We start from the raw sequence: 23818 nt of genomic DNA, 5'->3' as shown, positions 1-23818 counted from the left end.
CATTGTTATCATTACAGTAGAATCCCACCCAAGACTGAGGTCTGATTGCATAGTGCCTAGAACAATCACATAGTAAGAAATGTTGTCTGCCCTGAAGAAACTTACAGTCTAAATAGACAGGTGGGTGGAAGGAAAACAGTGATTTGCCTGAGGTCCCACAGCAGTTCTGTGGCAGAGCCAGAAATAGAAGCCAGCTTTTCTGAATTTCCAGTGCTCTAGCCACTGAACCATATTTTCTCAGTTCAGTCGCTGGGGTTGATCAAAAGCACCACTAAGCTACATAGGTATTGCTGGAGAAGGCACTAAGTATAAATAATAGGATCCAGGAGTAGATTGATTGCTGTGTGTGTTTGCTTTTTTGACCTGTTCTACAAAGTACCTCTATTGCATTCCTATGCCATGTTGCAGCAGTTAAGGCAATAGACCTGTTCATAAATGTTTGTGCAATCAAGTTAGGCATTTAACTTAACTTAGCTGTGTGAACCTTGTTCTAGAAAACACATGCACATAAGATTTCTATTCTGGCAGTTGTCTGTATTTATTCAAAATGAGCAACGGCCCACAGGCTTCTGGTAAGTTGCCAGCGCTGCTCCTGAATGGGTATATCTTGGGTATTTTCAGTCTAACAGGATGTAAGAAGAGGTTTATTTGCAAAACTGATTTCAGCTGAGGAACACTGCTATGAAAACTGTTCTCTTTCTCAGTGGACCACAACTTTAAAATATACTGCAAATATTGAATAACTTACTTCAAAGGAGATTCATACTTCTTCTAAAATGAAGACAAATAAAACATTGACCCAATTCACATACACAGTGCCTTTGGATTTGTTTTTTCTTTAATAATTAAAAACATGGCTTGCACTAATATATTTTACAAAAGCATTCTGGGGATTCATGAATGTAAAAAAAACAAACAAAAAAAACCCTAGACTTGAATAATTCATACTCCAGTAGCTCTGGACCAAGATATTACTTCATTGTTTCCAAGTATGCAGATTTTACTCAGACTTTAAGAGAATAATAAAAACGACGTTGTTTTATCACACTTGGATTAATCAATGATGTGCCTGAAGCACCGTTGGTAATAAATGATCCATTTTAGCTTAAAACGTTTGTAAATCTGTGTTTATTGTAAGAGAATAATAAAAATCTTCAAAATAAAGATTTTTGAGCCATAAAAACAGTAATATATTTATGAGATTTTAAGGCAATAATGTTTCCAAATAAACAGGAGATAGGGTTCCTTCTCTGAATTACTACTGTTCATCAGATTTTCACTCCCTGTTAAGATACTCTTTGTGAAATATTTTTACATTACACTTCATGATGTAATTTGAATATATTAGAATTAATTTGCCAATAAACTACAGGGGAAGTATCGAATCTATCCCCAAATGTTTCTGAGCTCTCTGCTTAGATTGGGTCACATTCTCAAGGGTTTCACATGTAAAGTTTGCAAAGAAAAAAATGACTCTTATTAAGGGCCTTCCTCTGCAAAGCTTTACTCAGGTGAGTATTTTTTATATTAGGGTGAAATCAACACCATCTGCACACAGCCCCGGTGCTCATGATCTATGCATGTGGAGTACAGTGCAGCTAGCAAAGTCCAACCCAGAATTAGAGTATAGGGCTGCTGCACAGCCCCCTAGAGTAGCTACTCCAGCCTAGGAGCTGGAAGAGTGGCCATAGTACTTCTGCACCAGTTGCATAGGGTCAGGAGTTTACTGGAGCATTGCCAAAGTGATTCTGTGGATCTTCTGGCCTGACCCCCAGCCTACTTCAACTGTGGGGCCAGAGACCCTTTCTGTGAATCATAGGGCATGGAGGCATCCCCTGTGTGACTGGCAGGGGCAGCTCCAGGCACCAGCATGCCAAGCACATGCCTGGGGTGGCAAGCAACGGGGCGCTTTCTGCCGGTCGCCACGAGGGCGGCAGGCAGATTGCCTTTGGCAGCATGCCTGTGGAGGGTCTGCTGGTCCTGTGGCTTCGGCAGACCTCCCACAAGCGGGCCACCGAATCCGTGGGACCGGGGACCTCCCATAGGCAAGCCACTGAAGACATTCTGCCTGCCGTGCTTGGGGTGGCAAAATACCTAGAGCCGCCCCTGGTGGTTGGTATTCAGGACCAGCCCATAACATTTTGGTACCTGAGGCGGGGAGCTGAAATGATGTCCCCATACCCTCTCACTTGGGCCAAAACTTCGAAAGGTCTCAATTCTGCCTTCTTCCTGTTCTTCTCCTCTCATGGTACTGCTCTGCTACCTACACCAATAAAGGAGAACTAAAATTTTTGAACATGGCATTTTAAGTTGTTAAGTAACACTTATATTTGCTGTTCAGCCATTTGAAAGTTAACTTTTCTTGTCTGCATAGTGTAAACTGGCATTTGTATCTGTTTGAATAATCAAAGTGGTGCTTTCCGTGCCTTCTTGGTTGCAAAGCTTTGAACTGCTTCCTGCTGAAGGTCCACAGTCTTGGCCAGCTTATGCTCTATTGAGATTGTTGCAAGTCCGACCAGCCTCACCTATGTCAGTGTGGACCATAGATGTGTTTTTATTAACTTCATCTTGGAGAAGCTACGTTTTCCACTGGCAACTGTTACAGGAAGTGCTAGAAGTATGCACAGAGCATTTGGAAAGAGGGTGGTCATCTTATTTGTGCACATATATTCCAGAACAGCCTTTGGAGTTGATCTGCTGAAATCTATCTTGAAAAGGCTTTCAATTCATAACCTAAATCACTTGCATCAATATCGTGGATGTCATAGTGTGTCAGCACTGTCTCTACTGCCCTGCATTGCTGGTGTAGGTCTTCTTTATATATAGTGAGGAGTTTTGGAATATCATACAACATCCCAAATATACTGTTTTCCTTGAGCTGCATGAAATGTTCTTCAACTGACTATATTTCACAATCTAGCACCTGGTTAAAGAATTCAACTTTGAATTGTTGTTTAGGATCTCTTATGGGATTATCCTATGCCTCGTAATCAAAATGTCATCTTTTTCGATGACTTGTATTTTTGAATGGGTGGGAAAATAGCTTCAGTCTGAAGTTCCTCTGCCAACTTCTGTGCACTCTTCAGAAACATTTTGAAATCCTTCATCTGACCGATAGGACTGTAGGTATGACTTTACTTTGTCCAGTTGTTCCATTGCACCAGATATATCAAGGTCAACACCTTGGAGTCTCTTGCTTACAACATTTCAAACAGTATGTCATGCCACAACACTAAGCCACACAGAAATTTGAAGTTATGTATGTTTCTGGTGATTCCATTTCCTTCTACCACTGTTCTCCCATGAACAGTTCCTGTCATATCATTATCCTCCATAATGGCAACTATGCATCATCTATCTTCCCAATTTGGTGTTTGATAGGCTTTATCGCCTCCACTCGACTTTCTCATTGTTTGGCACTCAGTGGTTTCAGTGTCAGAGAGGATGTTCCCAGATATTGCTTCAAAATTTGCCATCGATGAGTTGATGCAGAGAAAAATACATAGATGCTTTGAATTACATTAAAAAAATTCAGCACACTCAGTAGAAGATGCATCACTGACCACCTTGTTCAATGAATAAGAACTGCATGGGACAAAAAAAACTCGAGGGTTTAACTCTCAGATCCGTGTCTGCACTCCTCTGTTCTTTCTTCTCATGTTGGCACAATTATCATAGCCCTGAATTCTCATGTCAGCTATCGCAATTCCCATATCTTCCTGCTTTTTAAGAAGCACATTTGTCATACCAGCTCCTGTAGTATCATCAATGTCAATATGTTCTAGAAAATGCTCTCTGACAGCCACCATTGCAGGGAGATTTTCACTAGGTTCTGTTACAATATACACCATTAAAGTCTTTTGTTCCATATGGCTGATGTCAGGCGTGCAGTCCAGAATAACAGAGTAATATCTTGCTGACTTCAGAACTGCCGCAATCTTCTGTTTGACTTTTGTTGCCAGTAACTGTATGATCTCATTTTGAATTTTTTTTCCCCCAAGGTAGAGGTGTGTGTACATTTCTTGGTTGGTGACTCTTCTTAGATGTTCCTGGAGTACAACATCAAACTCAGCCGTCAGCTCCACAATTTTAAGCAAGTTTCCATTGTTTGGCATATATAGCTGATCTGAAGTGCCATGCAGTGTTAAGTTTTTGGTAGCAAGCATTCTCACAATGACAATGGGCCTTTTCAGAACATTTTGCCAGTAAAGAGACTTTGATGCTGATCATCTATGGTGGCCTTTAACCTTAGTCTCATCTCAAGCTCTTTCCACCTATGGAATGCTCTCTGGTGATTTGCTGCCTTCTCATGGCATGCCAGATTTCTAGCCAGATTTTTCCAGTCCTTTGTTCTTGTAGAACCCAGTGTGGCTAGAACATTAGACTGGAAGAGTTTGCAACAAAAACAGTATGCAGCATTCTGGGTTTTTGAGTACATAAGCCATGGCCTCCCCACTCTGTTTCCTGCTACTGGGGTCTTCTGCCAGAAGCTCTGCTAGAAGAAGACCCTGGTATGAATCCGGCCTAAGGTCTAGAACATTTCAGATGATGGTGTATGTGAGATAGTGGTCCTATCATTTAATGCGCTTCAACATGAAAGATCGAGGTTTGATTCTTTTGTTCCTCAGGGCAGGAAAAACCATGGAGCTATTTGGAGGCAACACATTATGCTCTAGGGAAAAGGAAGTACTTTCAGTCACTCTCTAGTTAATTGTTTCATCTCCTATAGGACCAGCACTACAGAGCTTTGAAAGGAATCTCATCTAACCTTCCTTGGCTAAAGTAGGATTAGTGCAGTAAAAGGTGTAAAATCAGGGACATTTTTTGGTTACAGGAGAGAGGGTTTTTTTTCTGAGATCATGGAACTGTTCCAACTTTAAAAATTAAACATTCTTTCTTCTTGAAAATTTGCAAAAATATTTGGCACCAATGTAAAACCAGTGTCCCAGGTATCAGTCCTTTAAAGTAGAGGCCTAAAATAGAAAGATTGATGCAATCTTAAACTATAATATTGCAAACATCATCATTATGATTTTCAGTTCTGATTACAGGTTACAAAACCACTATCATATACCTCAGGGGTTGGCAACCTCTGGAATGCGGCTCGCCAGGGTAAGTTTGTTTAACGGCTGCGTCTGCAAGTTCGGCCAATGATGGCTCCCTCTGGCCGCGGTTTGCCACTCCAGGCCAATGGGGGCAGTGGGAAGTGGCGGCCAGCACATCCCTTGGCCCGTGCCACTTCCTGCAGCCCCCATTGGCCTGGAGCAGTGAACTGCAGCCAGTAGGAGCCGCGATCAGCCAAACTTGCGGACGTAGCAGGTAAACAGACTGGCCTGGCCCTCCAGGGTGCATACCCTGGCGAGCTGTGTGCCAGAGGTTGCTGACCCTTGTGTTAAAGTATGAATGGATGAAATCCTGACCCCACTGAATGGCAAAACTCTCATTGATTTCCATGTGGTCAGAATTTCATTTAAGGCACCCAGACAACTTTAACTCTGCCCTGTAGTGACACTGGGCAATAATTATACAATTATGATTAAGAAATTTTAGTGTTTGTTGTCCCTGATTAGATAACTTATTTTTAAAGACACATTAGCATTTTCTCTCTCTTATACATTTTCCCCCTCAAGTGTCACTACAGGGCAGACTTGAATGTTAGGGATCTAAACCTTATTAAAACTTTTATCTCTTATATAATATCGGATCCTCACAGTTTTAAAATTTTATTTCTATTTTATAGATATGAATAGAGGGACAGAGAAAGTAAGTCACTGAGGGTCTAAAGTCAGACACCTAAATAAGGGTTCTTTTATTTTTAAAGATTCTGAGTATCCATAACTCCAGCAGAGTTTATCAAAGAGACGATCAGTTGCTTCAGTGGGAGGTGTTGGTGCTTGGCACCTCTGAAAAATGCAGGGCCTTTATTTAATCCCCAAAATATGGATTTAGGGCCCTAGCATTAAACTCCTGAGATTTAATATTTTAGCCTAAATGACTTTCCCAAGGGCCCATACTGCCTTTGGAAAAGAACCCAGGCATTCTGCTTGTGAATCATCTGTTTTAGCCCTTAAATACTAGCACCATAACATGAAAAGTTAGGTTAACTATGCTGCTTTGGAGCCCAAAGGTCATTTGGTTGGAAATTTTGCTCCCAAGCAAAGACCACGAAATAAAAAGTACTCACAGGCCCACAGATTGCCTTTATTGGTTCTCACTTGTTTGTTTGGCTTGAATTCTGTAAGCTTCTTCACAGCAGTGATGCGATTCTAAACACACTAAACTGCAGTCAGGAAGGATGAGGGCAGCATGTGTAGCTTTGAGGGAGCTAGCTCGCTAAAAATAGTAGTGTAGCTGTGACAGCATGGGCAGCGGCATAGGTTACGCTCAGGTATGCAGGTTGTACTTGGACAACTAGCCCAAACCACCACCCATGCTGTGTATGCCCACGAGTGCTGCAAATGCACCTCTCAATTGCAGTGTAGATGCACCCTTAGTGTACTGAGAATCGGACTCTATGGAATCTAGCAATATCTACAATACTTGCTTGCTGTTTTTTTTTCTGTCAAAATCTTGCTAAACCAGTAGCTTGTCTTCATCCAACTGTAATTCTCTGGATTGATGTTATGCTCTGAATTCATCCTTCCCCTGCATAGATCAGTTTTATACAGGCTTCAGCATGCCAAAAATAATTCTTTAATTTTCTTTAAATCATGATCATCCATCTGATTTTCTCCAGGTTACTTACTATTTGGCATGTCTTTTCAGATTCTACAGTTGTACAATGGTTCTCTACTCAGATACAAGGGGATGGATGCAATGTGACAGATACTATACAGCAAAGTATTTAGATGTTGGAAAGCTCCCTGGAAATCCCAGGATGAGAAAACTTTCGAGAATAATAGGACAACTGACTCCAGAATGATTTTAGTTATAAAAACTGACAATCTCATAATGAACTTTTTTCATACCGTAAGATGCTTTTGTTAAGGGGTCAATGCTGTTGATTCTAAGTGACCTTTAGTAAGAACCATATATTTCAGGGCACACCTACTTATTCTTTTTTTAAATTGTTTTAAAAAACTGAGAAGTCTGTACAAACAATCTTGAAAATCACTTTCCCAGCAAAACTCAGCTGCATATTTATTTCCTAGCATTTTAAAAAGAAAGGACGACTTGTCCTAAGTGCTTACTGAAGGCGTGAATGCCAGAATTGGAGGATGTTATTAAAATATGCTTTCTCTGGACTTGTCTCTTAGGGAAAGAAGAGAATTCTCCTTGATCAAAAATACCCCAGTAATAAACTTTGAAGACTCAGTTAATTTGCTCTGTGCTGGCACCAATATGAGTTTAAATTATGTGCTTCTCCCCTTATTCCTAGCCAGTGTCCCTCTGTAATTGTGCACTTCAGTCCATTTGTAAATATCCTAACTAAATTTGGAAGTATCATTTAGTAACTCTATTTAAGGGTTAGGAAAAAAATAAAAACATTACTTAGAGTCATACATAACGTTTTTGTTTAGTTGATTGTACGTGCTCTGAATGCCTTATCTTTCAGTCACTACCCACTTCAGCTCTCAGTTTGAGATATTTGGGATATTACTGATATGTGCTATTGAAAAATTGGCCAAACATTAGTTCCTTTACAAAATAAAGTCTGTGTATGTGTATATATCTATATTATATTCACATAATAATGATTGTATTTAGAGAGGGGAAAAGACACATTGGATCATCTTATCTATGCTCCTGCTTGATCAAATTTAGGACTGCACAGAGGATATTATTAGGGATTCCACTTGATCATATTAGCTGACTTTACCAAGGACACCATAGAGTTAAATGATGCTTCTAAAAAGAAACATGGTCAGTGCATGAGTCTATTATTATTCTTTGTTTTCTGAAGAGGATAATTTTATGTATTTTGACTTTTAATGGGCTGTTCACAAGTTTTAACCTCTGATTTAGGTATCTGATGTTGGGTTAAATTGAAGAGAGATACTGATTTTTTTTTTAATGTTACTATTACTCATGGTGAGTCCATGATGCAACACCTTCCCAGCTAGTTTCATCCATACCTTTTCCTTTCTTCAACTTTTGTTACAGATAAGGGGTAATTAAGTAGTTTTAAAGCTCCAAGCAGCTGTTTTTAAAAATACTCTATCTGCTTTTGATTTTTTTCTCTATATTTGTCCATAGCCATGTTTTTTATTTATGTGAAATCATAACCAGATTTAAATGCATGCACTATGTTGTCAGATAGTGAATAAACATAATCTTCAATGCATACACTTCAAAAGCAGCATGGAGCAGATCCTCAGCTTGTGTAAATTGCCAGTTTGTGAGTTTGTTTGTAAGTATCAGACTCAAAACAGAGTCTTCAATTATAAGAATAAATCCTTTAGCTCGCTAACTATAAATCAATAAAGTATTACAGAAGACCCACTTACCTTTTTGCCAATGTCCTGCCTAGCAAGGACACAAGGAGAAGCACATAAAAGATTAATATCATAAGGGAACCAGGCAGAGCAAAGATACATCATAAAACATTATAGTACACTTAACAAAAGCTAGATTTGAAAAAGCTGTCAGTTATGTAAAAAGCAGAAGCTCGAAATCTGGAAGCCTGAAATAGGGCTAAACGACATATCACTCAACTCCAGAAAATATTCCTTCAACAGACTAAATTCCCATCCAGTGCCCAGGAACAAATCCCCGTACATAAACAAATCCTCCAGCACAGCAGAAATAAGGAACAAAAATAGCAATACATCATTTCACAAGAAGTGCAGATTCCAAGCCAGCAATGGCCCCCAAAGCAGCAGCATTTTAAACAGAGAATCAAAAGTTTTAAAAAAGAAAGAATATTAGGATCATTGTTTCTGAACAGAGTTGCAAGAAAAATGCCAGCAAAACATACAGGACACATGAATCAACATTTCTAAAGGATGTGTCCTGAATCAGAAAGCATACTATAGTTCAAAAAGGAGAGAAGTTTCATAGAAACGTTCAGTCTGGTACAGATTTCAGTTCATTAGGTAATTGGCTCCATAGCATCATCAAGTACAACTTTCTTTAAGATCTAAAAATCTTTTAGCCTCCTTGTCATTTGTGGTGCATGGATGTGTGTTGTATTTATGGCTTGATCCATCTCTCATTAAAATCAGTGGAAAGACTTCCACAGCCTTCATTTTGGCTGGAGAAATTACAGCATTACTTGCACCGTGGTCCTTGAAGTCCAGATTTAGTTTTTTAAGACACTTCACTGCTTTGACAAGAGAAGGAATAGCATCTTCTAACAAAGACCATTACTATCTTCTTGACAATGTTCCTTGCAGGTTACAAAGTATGGTCTGGTGCTTAGATTAAGGGACTTGGAATCAGGACTACAGGTGTCTATTTGCCTCTGCAAATCAAGCTGCTGAACTTCTAAGTGCATGCAATTGGGATGTAAATAATTGCACCAGAAATTTCGCCCCCACATTTCATTACAGGCAGAGAATTGTGCTGGCAATATTCGAGGCTAGATTGAGAGCTAGCTTAAAAATAGGGACCAAATGGTCTACAATTTGATGCTAAGAACTAATTCTAATTAGGCTTATGATGATGATTTCAGTTGCTGTCAGCAAGTAACTTGTCAAATTACCTTAGTAAATGATGTGTAGTACAATCATCTAATCAACAATAGCTAAAACAACTGCATCTATTGAAAGAAGGGGTATGTTGGCTTATTTAGTTAGGGTCTGTTCCAACTCCTATTGAAACCAACTCTCCATTAATTTCAATGGGAATTGGATCAGGCCCCAAACTCCACAGTATATAGTAGATGGTATCTCAGCGTTTAGAATCTGGTGTTAGGCTCCTATGCGGTAATTTAAATAATTAATGCATTAAACTGGTTTATCTTTAACTGTGGGATTGTGTTATGACATCTGCATAACAGATAATACCCTTAGTTTCTAAGAGTGATAGTATAACTAAGTGAATGGTTTGTCATGGTAAAGGATACAAAAATCAGTTAAGGGAAAATGGCAAAAATTATAACTGTACAGTAAATCTCTCCCAACTCTACAATTCACAAGAGAACTCTCACAACCATGTAACACAACATTAGCCTTAACAAATGAATAGAGATTTGGAGTAAAATTTTCACAACCATCTAGGCTCTTGTGTGCTTTGGGAGTGCTTAAATCCCATTTTCAAAACAGACTTAGGCACTTAAGAGCCCAAGTCACATCATAACACAATGGGACTGAAGCTCCTAAATGCCTGTCTCTTTTGAAAGTGGGACTTTTGAAAACTGAACCTTGAATCTGAGAATAGGACAATTGTATAACTGCATCGTCAGACTGATTGCAGATCAAGACTAGATTTGCAACCACTATGGTAATGACAGAGACCAGGGGCGGCTCTAAGCACCAGCAAAGCAAGCAGCTGCTTGGGGCAGCCCATTTGCAGGGGCGGCAGCTGGCAGGGATCCAGCCTGGGAGCTGAGAACCAACAGGGGGCCCTGGGAGCTGTAGTTCCTTGGTTAGCTCCCTGCCTATAGAGCCAGCCTCAGAGCAGGGAAAGAACTACATTTCCCAGCAATCCCTTGGCCATGAACAACAGGAAATGGGGGGAGGGAGTATGGTAGCTGAAACTTCATGCTGCAGCTTGAGCTCACTGCTAGAGTAGGATGGCACTGTGAATGGGGAACAAGTGTGCCCAAGGAGTAGAAGGCTTTGGCCCAAATATCCCCTTCAGAAGACATTCCCAGACTGGATTAGAGATACTGGTGTGATCTCAACTTGCAGCCCCCAAAGAAGGAATTGGGGGACTAAATGGATAGTGCCCCTCTCTATCTGAAGTCTAGCAAGGGAGGTACGAGGATCCCACTAGAATTTAAAATTAAAAGTAAGGGAGGGGAGGCTCTACTGGAGCTGGGCAGCTTTAGATATAGTACCAGGCACTTAGGAGGATTTCCACTTCTGAGCCGTGGAAGCAGAAATTGACTTTTCCTTTCCAAATTTAGCTAATATTCAGAAAGGGAATCTAGAACCTGCCTTCTAGATTTGAACACCTCAAAATTCAGGAGTGCTCAAGCTCAGTTTGGGCAGCTGTTACTTCATTTCTCCCAAATCAAATATACTGATCCACTGTAATTTGCTGTAGAAAAAGTAGGATAAAATTGAGCAAGAAATGCTTCCCAGTGGTTTTTAGGACTGGAACTGCTATTTTCAACAGCCATTGCTTTTCTTTGTTTGTTTCCTTTTGTTTTGTTTAAAAGGAAGACAGGGATATTGCATTTGCAAATTCCCCATAGAAACAAAGAGTGGAACAAAAGAATGATAAAGGCACCTGGACTTTTCCTCATTTATGGAGGACAGTCTTATAAGAGGCATCCAAATATCTTCCAATCACACAAGCTGAAAATTGTTCCACTTTACTGCAGTTCTGTAACCATATGGGAACCAATCCTTCTGTGTTCTGTGCACATCCAAAATTCCTGCTGAATGACCCGCCCTGGGAGCAAGTTACCAGTGACCCAGGGCTAGGGCAGAAGGAGGATGCAGTTGGGGGGGGGGGGGAAGAGCTCAGGGCTGGGGCAGCAGGGGGTGTGTCGGGGGGGCACTGGTGGGGGGGAAGGGAGGAGCCAAGGGCTGGGGTGGGTGGGGAGGGAGAGCCCAGGGCTGGGACGGCACGGGGGTTTGGGTCGGGGGGGCAGAGCTGGGGTGGCAGGGGGTGCAGGTGGTGGGGGAGAGCCCAGGGCTGGGGTAAGGGCAGCCAAATTTTATTTTGCTTGGGGCGGCAAAAAACCTAGAGCCGTCCTTGCCAGAAACTGATCTGTGTCACTGTTCCATACTCTACCGTAATGGATGATTAGGTCAAAATTTTCACTCTTGGATGTCTAAAGCTATGCACCTAAATAACAGTGCTTGAATGTCAAAGGTGCATGGGAGTTGCAAGTACTCAGCACCTTGGAAAATCAATTCACTTTGACGGTATTTAGGTGTCTATGTGTGGTTTTAGCTTCCTAAGTATTTATTAATTTAACATTTTTTAAATATTTGGGCCATGATCCATTCCACTTATTAAAATGATAAATGCTGGACATGGCTGGCATTCTGTATCCTAAAGGTCGCCATATTAACTGAGTGAATTTAACCTGCCTGCAGTCAGCATAATGAAGAGACCCAGGAGCTGATGGAAATATGTTACCGCACATTTGAATATCGCATCTAGCACCTTCAATACACGAATAAGCTTTATATTTAATTACATGGTCTCTTTGTGGGTGGGTGTCATCAGGCTCCATCTCCAAAAAGCCATTTGTGAGTTCATTTAAAAAAAAAAAAAGTATTCTTTATTCAACCACAACAGTGAAGTCCTCAACATAAGCATGGTGGTTCAACATCTGTTATCTCTTTAAAAAGTTTTAAACAAAAGCCTCTTTCACAAAAAAATAACATTCAAATAGCTGCCGGTCCCAGGAAGTAATGCATGAAAGGTTGCTCAATCCAGCCCTATCTTGGGTTTGGGTTACACTCAGCCTAAAAACACTTGGCTAAATGGTGGGAGGACATAATAGTCTACAAGTATGCACCAAGAATTAGGTTGGTAAAACGCAGTAATAGGAGTAATAAAATTAAACAGAGGAAAATGCAGCTGAATACTGGGAACTGTTAGTCAATGATAATATCAACAATATATTCCTTCTGCTTGAGCCATTTAAAAGTAGACTATACAAAGCCCTAGATGGTATATTGGAATAAATACTTCTGTAGCAAGGGTGAGATGGACTACAGGTCCTACGTGATCTTCATGGGAGTGGAAAAACTAAATGAAAGCATCTGTGGTACTGGCATGATGGCTCTCTGTAGAGATCCCCTTAGAGCGAAGGGTTATCAGCCTTGAGACCATTTTCCTCATGCTATACAGTTTCCCAGTATCTATAGGACTGTCCTAATGACTACCTCATGGCACTGGTTTGTAGGCCTTCCCTCCAGAGGTGGTGCTGTGATTTGATGACTGCATCCCCTGTGTATGAGAACCAGACGCAGTGGAGAGGATTTTTCAGGAGTTAATATTGCTTTTAGCATCAACTCCTGGATGGATTTTTGGGGAGAAGGGGAGAGAATCCATGGGAATCTTAAGAAGTGTCTGTTGTGGACAGTAGCTGCTCTCCAGTTCCACTCACAGTCGGTTTGCAGGAATGGTCACAAGGCCTGGGATGGAGAGAGAATACCCAATTGGTTCTGTTCTCAACCTTCTGCAGGTTTAGAACATCTTGTGAGTTAATCCCTCTCCTTTGTTCCTCTTCAGGCTGCCTAGTGGACTGTACGGTTCCACTCAATCTGAAGTATTGGTTTTTAAGGTTCCTTTTGCCAGAAGCGGGAGGATGGGTCAGTGGTTAGGGTGCTAGCCTAGTATTGGGGATTCCCTGCTCTGCCACTGACTCTGCATGTGACCTTTGAGCAAATGATCTACAAATAATTTTTTAAAGGTATCTAGGCATCTAAAGATGCAGCTAGACCCTTAATGCCTGCAAATTCCACTGGGTGCCTAGATGAATCTTTAGGTGCCTCATTACATCTTAAAAATCTGGTCTTTAATCTCTTTCTTCCTTTGTCCCCATTTGGCAAGGGGGTAACTATCTCCCTCACAGAAGTATTATAAGTATACTCCAAGATTGTGAGGGACTTGGATGCAATGGGGACTGTATAAGCACATAGGACAGGATAGCTAAGTGCTGTTGGTGCCTGTGAACCGTGCACCCCTAAACTCCAGAGCTTTTCCTGAGCTGATGTAATATGCAACCCCTGTAGCTTCCTTTCAGATAAACACAACCCATTGAGATGTGTTATTGATTTAGGGCCTGATCCAGAGCCCATGGAAAGAGACTCAAAGATTTCAGTGGGCATTGGAGTGCAGCCTTACTGACAGAGGAGAAAATAATCATGCTCCGATTTCCACTCCCCCTGCCACCTCCCGAACTACTTCATTTAGTTAATGCATCCAGAGGGCATGCTGGATCTAAAGGAATGATTGAAGAGGTGACCTGTCTTTCGGTAGAGCTGCTAATTAAAATCATCTGGCTCAGGTGTAATGCAGTAGTCCTGATCAGGCTTCAATTTTATGTGAAGAACAACCTTCTTTTTGTACCTGAAGAGATACTTTATGGCTTCTGCTTAATAAGGCTGAAGTCTGTTTGGAGAGTAAATAATGGTATAATATTTATAGCAGTTTTGTGATTCACAGAGTTCTGTTTTTTGGATTAATTTGACAATATAGTTTCCTATTTAAATACAAAAGTTGACATTAACAAGAAAAAAGTGCCTATGACAGGCAAAATTAAAAAATATGAGAAGGAAAGCTGTCATGTGGAAAATATCTAAATATCTAAACCAGAGCTAGAGAAATCAATACCCTCTAACAGAATGAAGGGAAAGAGCCAGGCTGAATAAGGGATTCGCTACTAAGGTCATGATGGTTTTTGTTTTGCTCTTTAAGTTTAGTTCCAAAAGAAATGGCATTTTTTTAAAGCCTGTAGCTCAGTTGTTTAACTATGTATGTTATGTGACAATGATAAAGGAGAACAAAGTCTTGCATGGCTAGGTCCTGTGCCCCCACCCCTGCAACTCTTCTTATCGTTACCTTTCTTTGATTATTGTTGTGCTGAATTATTGATTCGTGCACCAGATGTGTATTCGGGATTATCGAAAAGAGGTCAGTGCACTTTATGCTTTATTTTCCTTTTACTGTATTTTAAGCACAAATACCTTTTAGAAGAGTTTATTGGTGAATTTCAAGGGCCAAATTCCAGAGTTCCTACTCATTCCTTTCTCAGGCAAAAGTAACATTAAAGTTTTGGGATAGAACTTCTAGAATGTCTGCACGTGACTCTGCAATCGTTATTCACTTGAGATGGGTCAGTACCTTAAATCTTATTAAATCCATCAATTTTCAGAGAGGTCTGGATTTGAACCCCGCTTCATTTCCATCCTTCCCCCACCAAAAATAAAACCTCCTGTCCCTATTCTGTTGGTTCTATCACATGCTCAGAACCAGAAAAGGTCACTTTTGTCTTTCTGGCCACAGACAAGAACAGCCTCCTCCCCAGATGGCTAAAATAATGCCAAGACATCCGATCTCACAGGATTTCTGTCACTTTTAGGCAAATTTTTACAAGTACAGTTTGCAAGATTTCAGTGCAATTGAATGGAAGCCTGAACCCTACACCTGATTCATTCTGGGCCTCTGAATCTGAATTCTACCCTGAAATTGAATCCAATCTAGAGCTGAAAAATGGAAAAGATTTTCAAAGAGGTTAACTGACTCGGGATCACAAGTTTCTAATGGGACCTTCAGTGTCACTTGTACTCTTAGTGCTTTTGAAATTCCCTCCCATTGTCCCTTCTGATCATCTTTTTTTTTTTTAGTGTTTGTTGTAGCCCATGATATGAAAGAGACAAGGTGAGTGGGGTAATCTTTTATTAGGGTGGTGAAAGAGACAAGCCTTTGACTTCCACAGAGCTTTTCTTCAGGTCTGGGAAAGGTAGTCAGTGTCACAGCCAAATACAAGATGGAACAAATTGTTAAGTAACACATTTTGCAAGAAACCATTCAAAATAAATATGCCAACCTCTTCATGGACCCCCTTGAGGAATAATTTCTGGAAAAATGCAACACAAAACCAGTGATATACCTGAGCTATATCAATATTTTCATCCTCTAGACAGACAAGCTAAGTACCCATCATAATTTCAACAACCACCACCCATCCATCAAACTTTCTAAAACACTCTCACACAGCATCAACTTCAGGATATCATCATCAGCTTCAACAATATAACCCTACAGACTGCCATATACAACAAAACAATGGATCACCACACCTACCTTAATAGATCCTGTAACCCCCCACAAAACACCACGAATTCTGATATCTACAGCCAGGCACTCAGATACCACAGAATATGCTCTGAAGAGAAAATCCAGGATATACACCTTAACACACTCAAAACTTTCACCAAAGAGGACACTCCACCAGAGAAGTAGATTGCATCATGGATGGGCCATTGAAATACCCTGAGAGAACTTGCTTCAATACAGGGTTAAAAACCCACTGACAGAATACCCCTATTTGTCATTTACCACCCCATACTGCAACCTCTACATGAGGTATCATCAAACAATTCCAATACTTGAAGGGGACCACATCCTGAAACAAATCTTTCCTGAACCCCCCTCTTCTGGCTTCAAACAAGTCCTATAGACCAGAACATACCAACACTCTGGTTACCTTTCCCATGACCTGAGGAAGAGCTCTGTGGAACTCAGAAGCTTGTCTCTTTCACCAACAGAAGCTGGTTCAATAAAATACATTGCTTCCCATTTTCTTCAGTGGGACATTTGTCTGAGCTGAGGTGGCAAAATTTGCAGATGATACAAAACTACTCAAGATAGTTAAGTCCCAAGCAGACTGCAAAGAGCTACAAACAGATCTCACAAATCTGGGTGATTGGGCAACAAAATGGCAGATGAAATTCAGTATTGATAAATGCAAAGTAATGCACATAGAAAAACATAATCCCAACTATACATATAAAATGATTGGATCTAAATTAGCTGTTACCACTCAAGAAAGAGATCTTGGGGTCATTGTGGATAGTTCTCCGAAAACATGCACTCAACGTGCAGCAGCAGTCAAAAAAGCGAACAGAATGTTGGGAATCATTAAGAAAGGGATAGGTAATGAGGCAGAAAATATCATATATCCTCTATATAAATCCACGGTACATCCACATCTTGAATACTGTGTGCAGATGTGGTCACTCCATCTCAAAAAAGATATATTGGAACTGGAAAAGATTCAGAAAAGGGCAACAAAAATGATTAGGGGTATGGAATGGCTTCCGTATGAGAAGAGATTAATAAGACTGGGACTTTTGAGCTTGGAAAAGAGACAACTAAGGGGGGATATGATTGAGGTCTATAAAATAACTGTTGTGGAGAAAGTAGATAAGGAAGTGTTGTTTACTACTTCTAATAACACAAGAACTAGGGGTCACCAAATGAAATTAATAGGCAGCAGGTTTAAAACAAAGAAAAGGAAGTATTTTTTTCACACAATGCACAGTCAGTCTTTGGAACTCTTTCCCAGAGGATGTTGTGAAGGCCAAGACTATAAAAGAGTTCAAAAAAGAATTAGATAAATTCATGGAGGATAGGTCCATCAATGGCTATTAGCCACGATAGGCAAAGATGGTGTCCCTAGCCTCTCTTTGCCAGAAGCTGAGAATGGGTGGCAGGGGATGGATCACTTGATGATAACCTGTTCTGTTTATTCACTCTTGGGCACCTGGCATTGGTGATGGATCTTTGGTCTGACCCAGTATGGCCGTTCTTATGAGTTAGGACTAGGCCCTGTCTCTTTGTTTGCAGACAGACTTCCAGCTGACTAAAACTGCAAGATTATATCAATATTTAGCTGTCAAATTTGTTGGTCCAGAGAAAGCAAATATGTCTTTGGAATGATATTCCTCTGAGAGAAGCTTTCACAACTGCTTATCTGAATGCATGGAAAGATAAATGCCAGGGTTCAAATTTTCCCTCAAGAGAGTCTCTGGTCTTCAGGAAAAATCAAAACACTAGGGGCAGACTCAACAGATTTTATAAAATATGACATAAACTACAAAGCATTTCTAGCAGTGGCTCTCTGTAGACAGATTTATGGAAGATGTAGGAATTGAGGATTAAACTTCTTGTTGGCTAGTGTAAGTCAACCTGATTACTGTGTCCATCTGGAAAAGGAACTTGTAGTAAGGTCCATCTCAAGAAAATTAATCTACTTAAATGGCGCAATGCAGTCTTCATCTTACAGCAGATGGGCAGCAGTGAATGCAAACAAAGATTATGATTTCATGAAAGAACAAGATGCAGCAAGAAAAAGGTATTCTGTGTGTTGAATCCTTCCTGTAGGAAACTGCATAAAGGGAACAAAGTAAATAGGAAACTATCACATTCCAGGGTGCAATCCAGACCAGTGAGTAGTTGTGTTCACCTGCCCTGCAGTCTTGGGTGCCTCACAATGCTTCAGTGCTGTAACTCCCAACCTGGGCCCATCAAAAACAGATCACCCCGAGTGTCTTAAGTTTTCAAAACCAAGGTCTACATGGAGAGGGAGTCTATCTTCATTAAAGGGTAATAAATAATAAGAAGAATGGTCTAGATCATCCTCTCCTACAACAAAACCCATGTGGGGGGGAGTTTGTAGAGAAGGAAATATGTGAGCATCCCCCAAATCATCATCTTCTCAGGGGCTGAGGTTTGCCTCATTGTGGAAAATACCACAGACTCTGTCCCTAAATCTTGTAGATCCCAAGATATAAATGTAGGTGGCCAGGGTCATCCAAATGGTATGTCTGTGTATCCACACCATTTCTGGCCTCCACCTTTCCTTGTAGAAGTCAATTGCTACTCTCCTTGGCAGCTGCTGCTTCAGGATGCAGATGGGGTAGGGAGAGGGGTGTAGTTCCATGGAAACAATACAGTCTGAAGCAATATTATCTTTTCTGATTCAGTTCCACAGGGGCAGTAGAAGGGAAAAAATCTGTGCTCACCAACCCTGCCCATAGCCTGGACACCAGAGGGTCAGAAGGGGAAGTGAACGTGCTGTGGACGTGACTGAGCCCTCTTTCTGTGTGGAAGTGGTGAAATCCATGTGTGTAGAGTTCTCCACATCTGTGCACCTCTGAGGGATAATCTGGGCTAACTATTATGAGTAATTTACGCCTGAAAAGTGATTTATAGATACTAATAATTCAAAATTTCTTGTTCTTATATGGCACTTTTCATCAGTAAACACCAAAGCACCTTTCAAAGGAGGTCAGTATAATTATCTCCATTTTACAGATGGAGAAACAGAGACATGGGCAGCTTAAAGGCTTGATTCTGCAACTTGCTGAGCACCAATTTCCATTTTCTTCAGTAGGAATTGAGGGCTTCAGCAATGTTACTTACCTAAAGTTTAAAAGCAAGTCCCAGGCAGCAGCAGGATTAGAAAAAGGGTTTCCTAGTTTTCAGTCCTGTGCTCTTTCCACTAGACCATACTGGGCCTCTGAAGTGCCAGAAGTGTGGAAGGAAAGGAGGGATTATGGCCCTTGAAGCATATAGTGTAACAAATAAAACGCTTGGGTGATTTCAAACTTCTCCTATGTTAAGGAAAATAAATCATACTAAAGCAACTGGAAAGTGTATTATTTTACATTGTATCCTTAGATTCCATACCAAACCTGAAGATAGACTCATAGACTCATAGACTCATAGACTCATAGGTCAGAAGGGACCAATCTGATCATCTAGTCTGACCTCCTGCACAAGGCAGGCCACAGAACCCCACCCATCCAATTTTATAACAACCCCTATCCCAGGATAGAGTTATTGAAATCTTCAAAATTGGTTTGAAGACCTCAAGCTGCAGAGAAACCACCAGCAAGTGACCCGTGCCCCATGCTGCAGGGGAAGGCGAAAAACCTCCAGGGCCACTGCCAATTTGCCCTGGAGGAAAATTCCTTCCCGACCCCAAATATGGCGATCAGCTAAACCCTGAGCATGTGGGCAAGACTCACCAGCCAGCACCCAAGAAGGAATTCTCTGCAGTAACTCAGTTCCCATGCCATCCAACAACTCCCCGCAGATCATTGAGCAGACCTATCTGGTGGTAATCCAAGATCAATTGCCCAAATTACAATCCTATCATAACATCCCCTCCATATACTTATCAAGCTTTGTCTTAAAGCCAGGAAAGTCTTCTGCCCCCACTACTTCCCTCGGAAGGCTGTTCCAGAACTTCACTCCCCTAATGGTTAGAAACCTTCGTCTAATTTCAAGTCTAAACTTCCTAATATCCAGTTTATACCCATTCGTCCTCGTGCCTACATTAGTACTAAACTTAAATAATTCCTCTCCCTCCCTAACGTTAACCCCCCTGATATATTTATATAGAGTAAGCATATCCCCCCGCAGCCTTCTTTTGGCCAGGCTAAACAAGCCAAGCTCTTTGAGTCTCCTTTCATAAGGCAGTTTTTCCATTCCTCGGATCATCCTCGTAGCCCGTCTCTGAACCTGTTCCAGTTTGAATTCATCCTTCTTGAACATGGGACACCAGAACTGCACACAGTATTCCAGATGGGGTCTCACCAACGCCTTGTATAACGGTACTAACACCTCCTTATCCTTGCAGGAAATACCCCGCCTGATGCATCCCAAAATCGCATTTGCTTTTTTAACAGCCGTATCACATTGGCGACTCATAGTCATCCTGCTATCAACCAGCACCCCAAGGTCCTTCTCCTCCTCCGTCGCTTCCAACTGATGCTCCCCCAACGTATATCCAAAATTCTTATTATTAATTCCTAAATGCATAACCTTGCACTTTTCACTATTGTATTTCATCCTATTTCTATTACTCCAGTTTATAAGGTGGTTCAGATCTTCCTGAATAGTATCCCTGTCCTTCTCCGTATTAGCAATACCTCCCAGCTTCGTGTCATCCGCAAACTTAATTAGCACATTCCCGCTCTTTGTGCCAAGGTCAGTAATAAAAAGGTTAAATAAGATCGGTCCCAAAACCGATCCTTGAGGGACTCCACTAGTGACCTCCTTCCAGCCTGACAGTTCACCCTTCAATACGACCCTCTGGAGTCTCCCCTTTAACCAGTTCCTTATCCAACTTACAACTTTCGTATTCATTCCCATCTTTTCCAATTTGACTAACAGTTCCCCGTGCGGAACCGTGTCGAACGCCTTACTAAAATCTAGGTAAATTATATCTACCGCATTTCCTTTATCTAAGTAATCCGTCACCTTCTCAAAGAAGGAGATCAGATTGGTTTGGCACGATCTACCTTTACTAAATCCGTGTTGCAATTCGTCCCAATTGCCATTGACTTCTATGTCCTTGACTACTTTCTCCCTTAAGATTTTTTCCAAGACCTTGCATACTACAGACGTCAAGCTAACAGGCCTATAATTACCCGGATCACTTTTATTCCCTTTCTTAAAAATAGGAACTACATTAGCAATCCTCCAATCATACGGCACAACCCCCGAGTTTACCGATTGCTTAAAAATTTCCGCTAACGGGCTCGCAATTTCACGCGCCAGTTCCTTTAATATCCTCGGATGGAGATTGTCCGGGCCCTCCGACTTCGTCCCATCGAGCCGTTCAAGTACGGCCTCTACCTCAGTTGCGGTAATATCCATTTCCATATCCACATTCCCGTTTATCATCCCTCCATCATCCCAAGGTTCACTAGTCTTATTAAAAACTGAAGCAAAGTACTTGTTTAGATGTTGGGCCATGCCTAGGTTATCCTTAATCTCCATTCCATCCTTTGTGTATAGCGGCCCCACTTCTTCTTTCTTTGTTTTCTTCTTATTTATGTGGCTGTAGAACCTTTTACTATTGGTTTTGATTCCCTTTGCAAGGTCCAGTTCAATGCGGCTTTTAGCCTTCCTCACTTTATCCCTACATGTTCTGACCTCACCAAGGTAGCTTTCCTTACTGATCCTGCCTTTCTTCCACTCTCTGTAAGCTGTCTGCTTTTGTCTAATCCCCTCTCTGAGTTGTTTGCTCATCCAGTTTGGCCTACGACTCCTGCCCATGTTTTTTTTCCCCTTTCTCGGGATGCAGGCTTCCGACAGTCTCCGCAGCTGTGACTTAAAGTAATTCCAGGCCTCCTCCGCATCCAAATCCACTAATTCCTCCGTCCAATCCACTTCCCTAACTAATTTCCTTAACTCTTTAAAATTAGCCCTCGAGAAGTCAAAAACCCTAATCCCAGATCTACATTTGTTTACCCTTCCATCTAGTTTGAACTGAATCAGCTCATGATCACTCGAACCAAGGTTATCCCCCACCACCATTTCTTCTACGAGGTCCTCACTGCTCACCAACACCAAATCTAAAATGGCATCTCCTCTCGTAGGTACTTCAACTACTTGATGAAGAAATCCATCCGCTATCACATCCAGAAAAATCTGACCCCTATTATTCTTGCAAGTACTCGTCCTCCAGTCTATATCCGGGAAGTTGAAGTCCCCCATAATCACACATTTCCCCTTTGTGTTTACTTCATTAAAGACATTAAAGAGGTCTCTATCCATATCCCAATCAGATCCCGGCGGTCTGTAGCACACGCCAAGCACTATCTCAGGGGAAGCTCTAGTTGCTTTTTTACCCAATGTGATTTTCGCCCAGACAGACTCTGTCTTATCCATTCCATCGCTTCTTATTTCGCTACAGTTAATGTCATCATTGATGTACAAGGCTACTCCACCACCTTTGCCTTTCTTTCTGTCTTTCCTAAACAGCACATAGCCTTCAATGCCCGTGCTCCAGTCATGAGTGCTATTCCACCAGGTTTCAGTTATCCCTATAATATCCGGTTTTACTTCCTGCACCAGTAACTCCAGTTCCTCCATCTTGTTACCTAGACTCCTCGCATTAGTGTACAGACCTTTTAATTTTCGGCGTTTGGCATCAGTGACATTCTTTCCTCCGTCGTGCAGCGACCTTTTACCACCAGCATCACCCGTTACTCTGGTTTCTCCACTATTCCTCCTTGGATCAAATCTTGGGACCACAAGGGTATCCCCTCTCACTTTGTTTACTTTCCTCTCCAGGTTACATTCCGGCGTGGAGATCTCCTGAACATCTCCCAACCATCTCCCCCAACTTCCTAGTTTAAAGCTCTCTTGATGAGGTCGGCGAGCCTCCATCCTAGAATTCTATTTCCCTCCTTGCTTAGATGAAGTCCATCCTGAGCGAACAGTCGTCTATCCGTAAACGCTTCCCAGTGACCGTACATCCCAAAGCCCGTCTTATAACACCACTCCCTAAGCCATCTGTTGATCGCCATAATCTTGTCACTCCTTCGTCGCCCCGCTCTAGGAACCGGCAGAATCCCACTGAAGATCACCTGAGCCTCGATGTCTTTGAGCCTCTTCCCCAGTCTGGCATAGTCCTCCTTGATACAGTCCAGCGAGTAACTAGCCGTATCATTCGTTCCCACATGAAGGATAATCAACGGATTCTTTCCCGCTCCTGCTAAGATCGTATTCAGCCTCTGGTCCACATCCTGTATCTTAGCCCCTGGCAGACAGCACACCCTTCTGTTCTCCCGATCAGGTCTAGTTACAGGCCTATCCACTCTTCTCAGTAAAGAGTCTCCAATCACGTAAACTTGCCTTTTCCTGGCGACAGTGCGATTCTGCGGTCTATCCCCCACAGCAGGTGCTTGCATTTCCTCTTGATTTGTATTCGCCCTTACAGTCCTCCTAGGGCTCACACTTGGTGTCGCCTCCATCGACTCCTCCCCTCTTTCTGCAGGACTAGCTGCTCGCCTCTTCTTCCTCGCCCTTTGTCCTTCAGTAGCCTGCTGTGCTCCATCTTGATTTCCTAACTCAGCAAACCTGTTCCTGAGTTCTATTTCTCCATCGCTGGCCCGTCTTTTCCTCTGCCTGGTTCTCCTAGTCACATGCTTCCATCGTCCACTTTCCTCATCCAGCAGCCCCTCCTCAGAGTCCTTTGGTCCTGCTTCTATCTGTTTGTCTGAGCTTGTCCCCTGCTCCTCGTCATGTCTGTGTTCCATCATCTGCTCAAATCCCCTTCTAAACTCAGCCAGAGTTTCCACTTGCATCTCCAGTCCTCTGACCTTTTCCTCCAGCAGCTCTATCAGGCGGCACTTCATGCAGATGAAACTCCTTTCAGGTGCTCCCTCTAGGACCATGTACATGCCGCAGCTACCGCATCCAGTCATCCTCAGCGTGTCTG

The 23818-nt window shown here is 41.8% G+C and overlaps 1 protein-coding gene across 9 annotated transcripts in view; it reads left to right on the top strand.

Annotated features, from left to right (window-relative positions):
• SPON2 (spondin 2) overlaps nucleotides 1–23818 on the top strand; it is a 110448-nt gene that overhangs the window by 482 nt on the left and 86148 nt on the right. The window contains exon 2 of one of the 9 annotated variants that reach the window (XR_004000628.1): nucleotides 18564–18703. The exons of the other annotated variants lie outside the window; for them this stretch is intronic. The gene's annotated coding sequence lies outside the window, so the exon portion shown is untranslated. The remainder of the gene's footprint in view (nucleotides 1–18563; nucleotides 18704–23818) is intronic. 9 annotated transcript variants of the gene reach the window in all.

This window comes from Gopherus evgoodei, chromosome 5 (assembly GCF_007399415.2).
Source record: "Gopherus evgoodei ecotype Sinaloan lineage chromosome 5, rGopEvg1_v1.p, whole genome shotgun sequence".
Classification (NCBI taxonomy): domain Eukaryota; kingdom Metazoa; phylum Chordata; order Testudines; family Testudinidae; genus Gopherus; species Gopherus evgoodei.
Note: the sequence above shows the minus strand (reverse complement) of the source record. Positions and strands in the feature narration are given on the sequence as shown.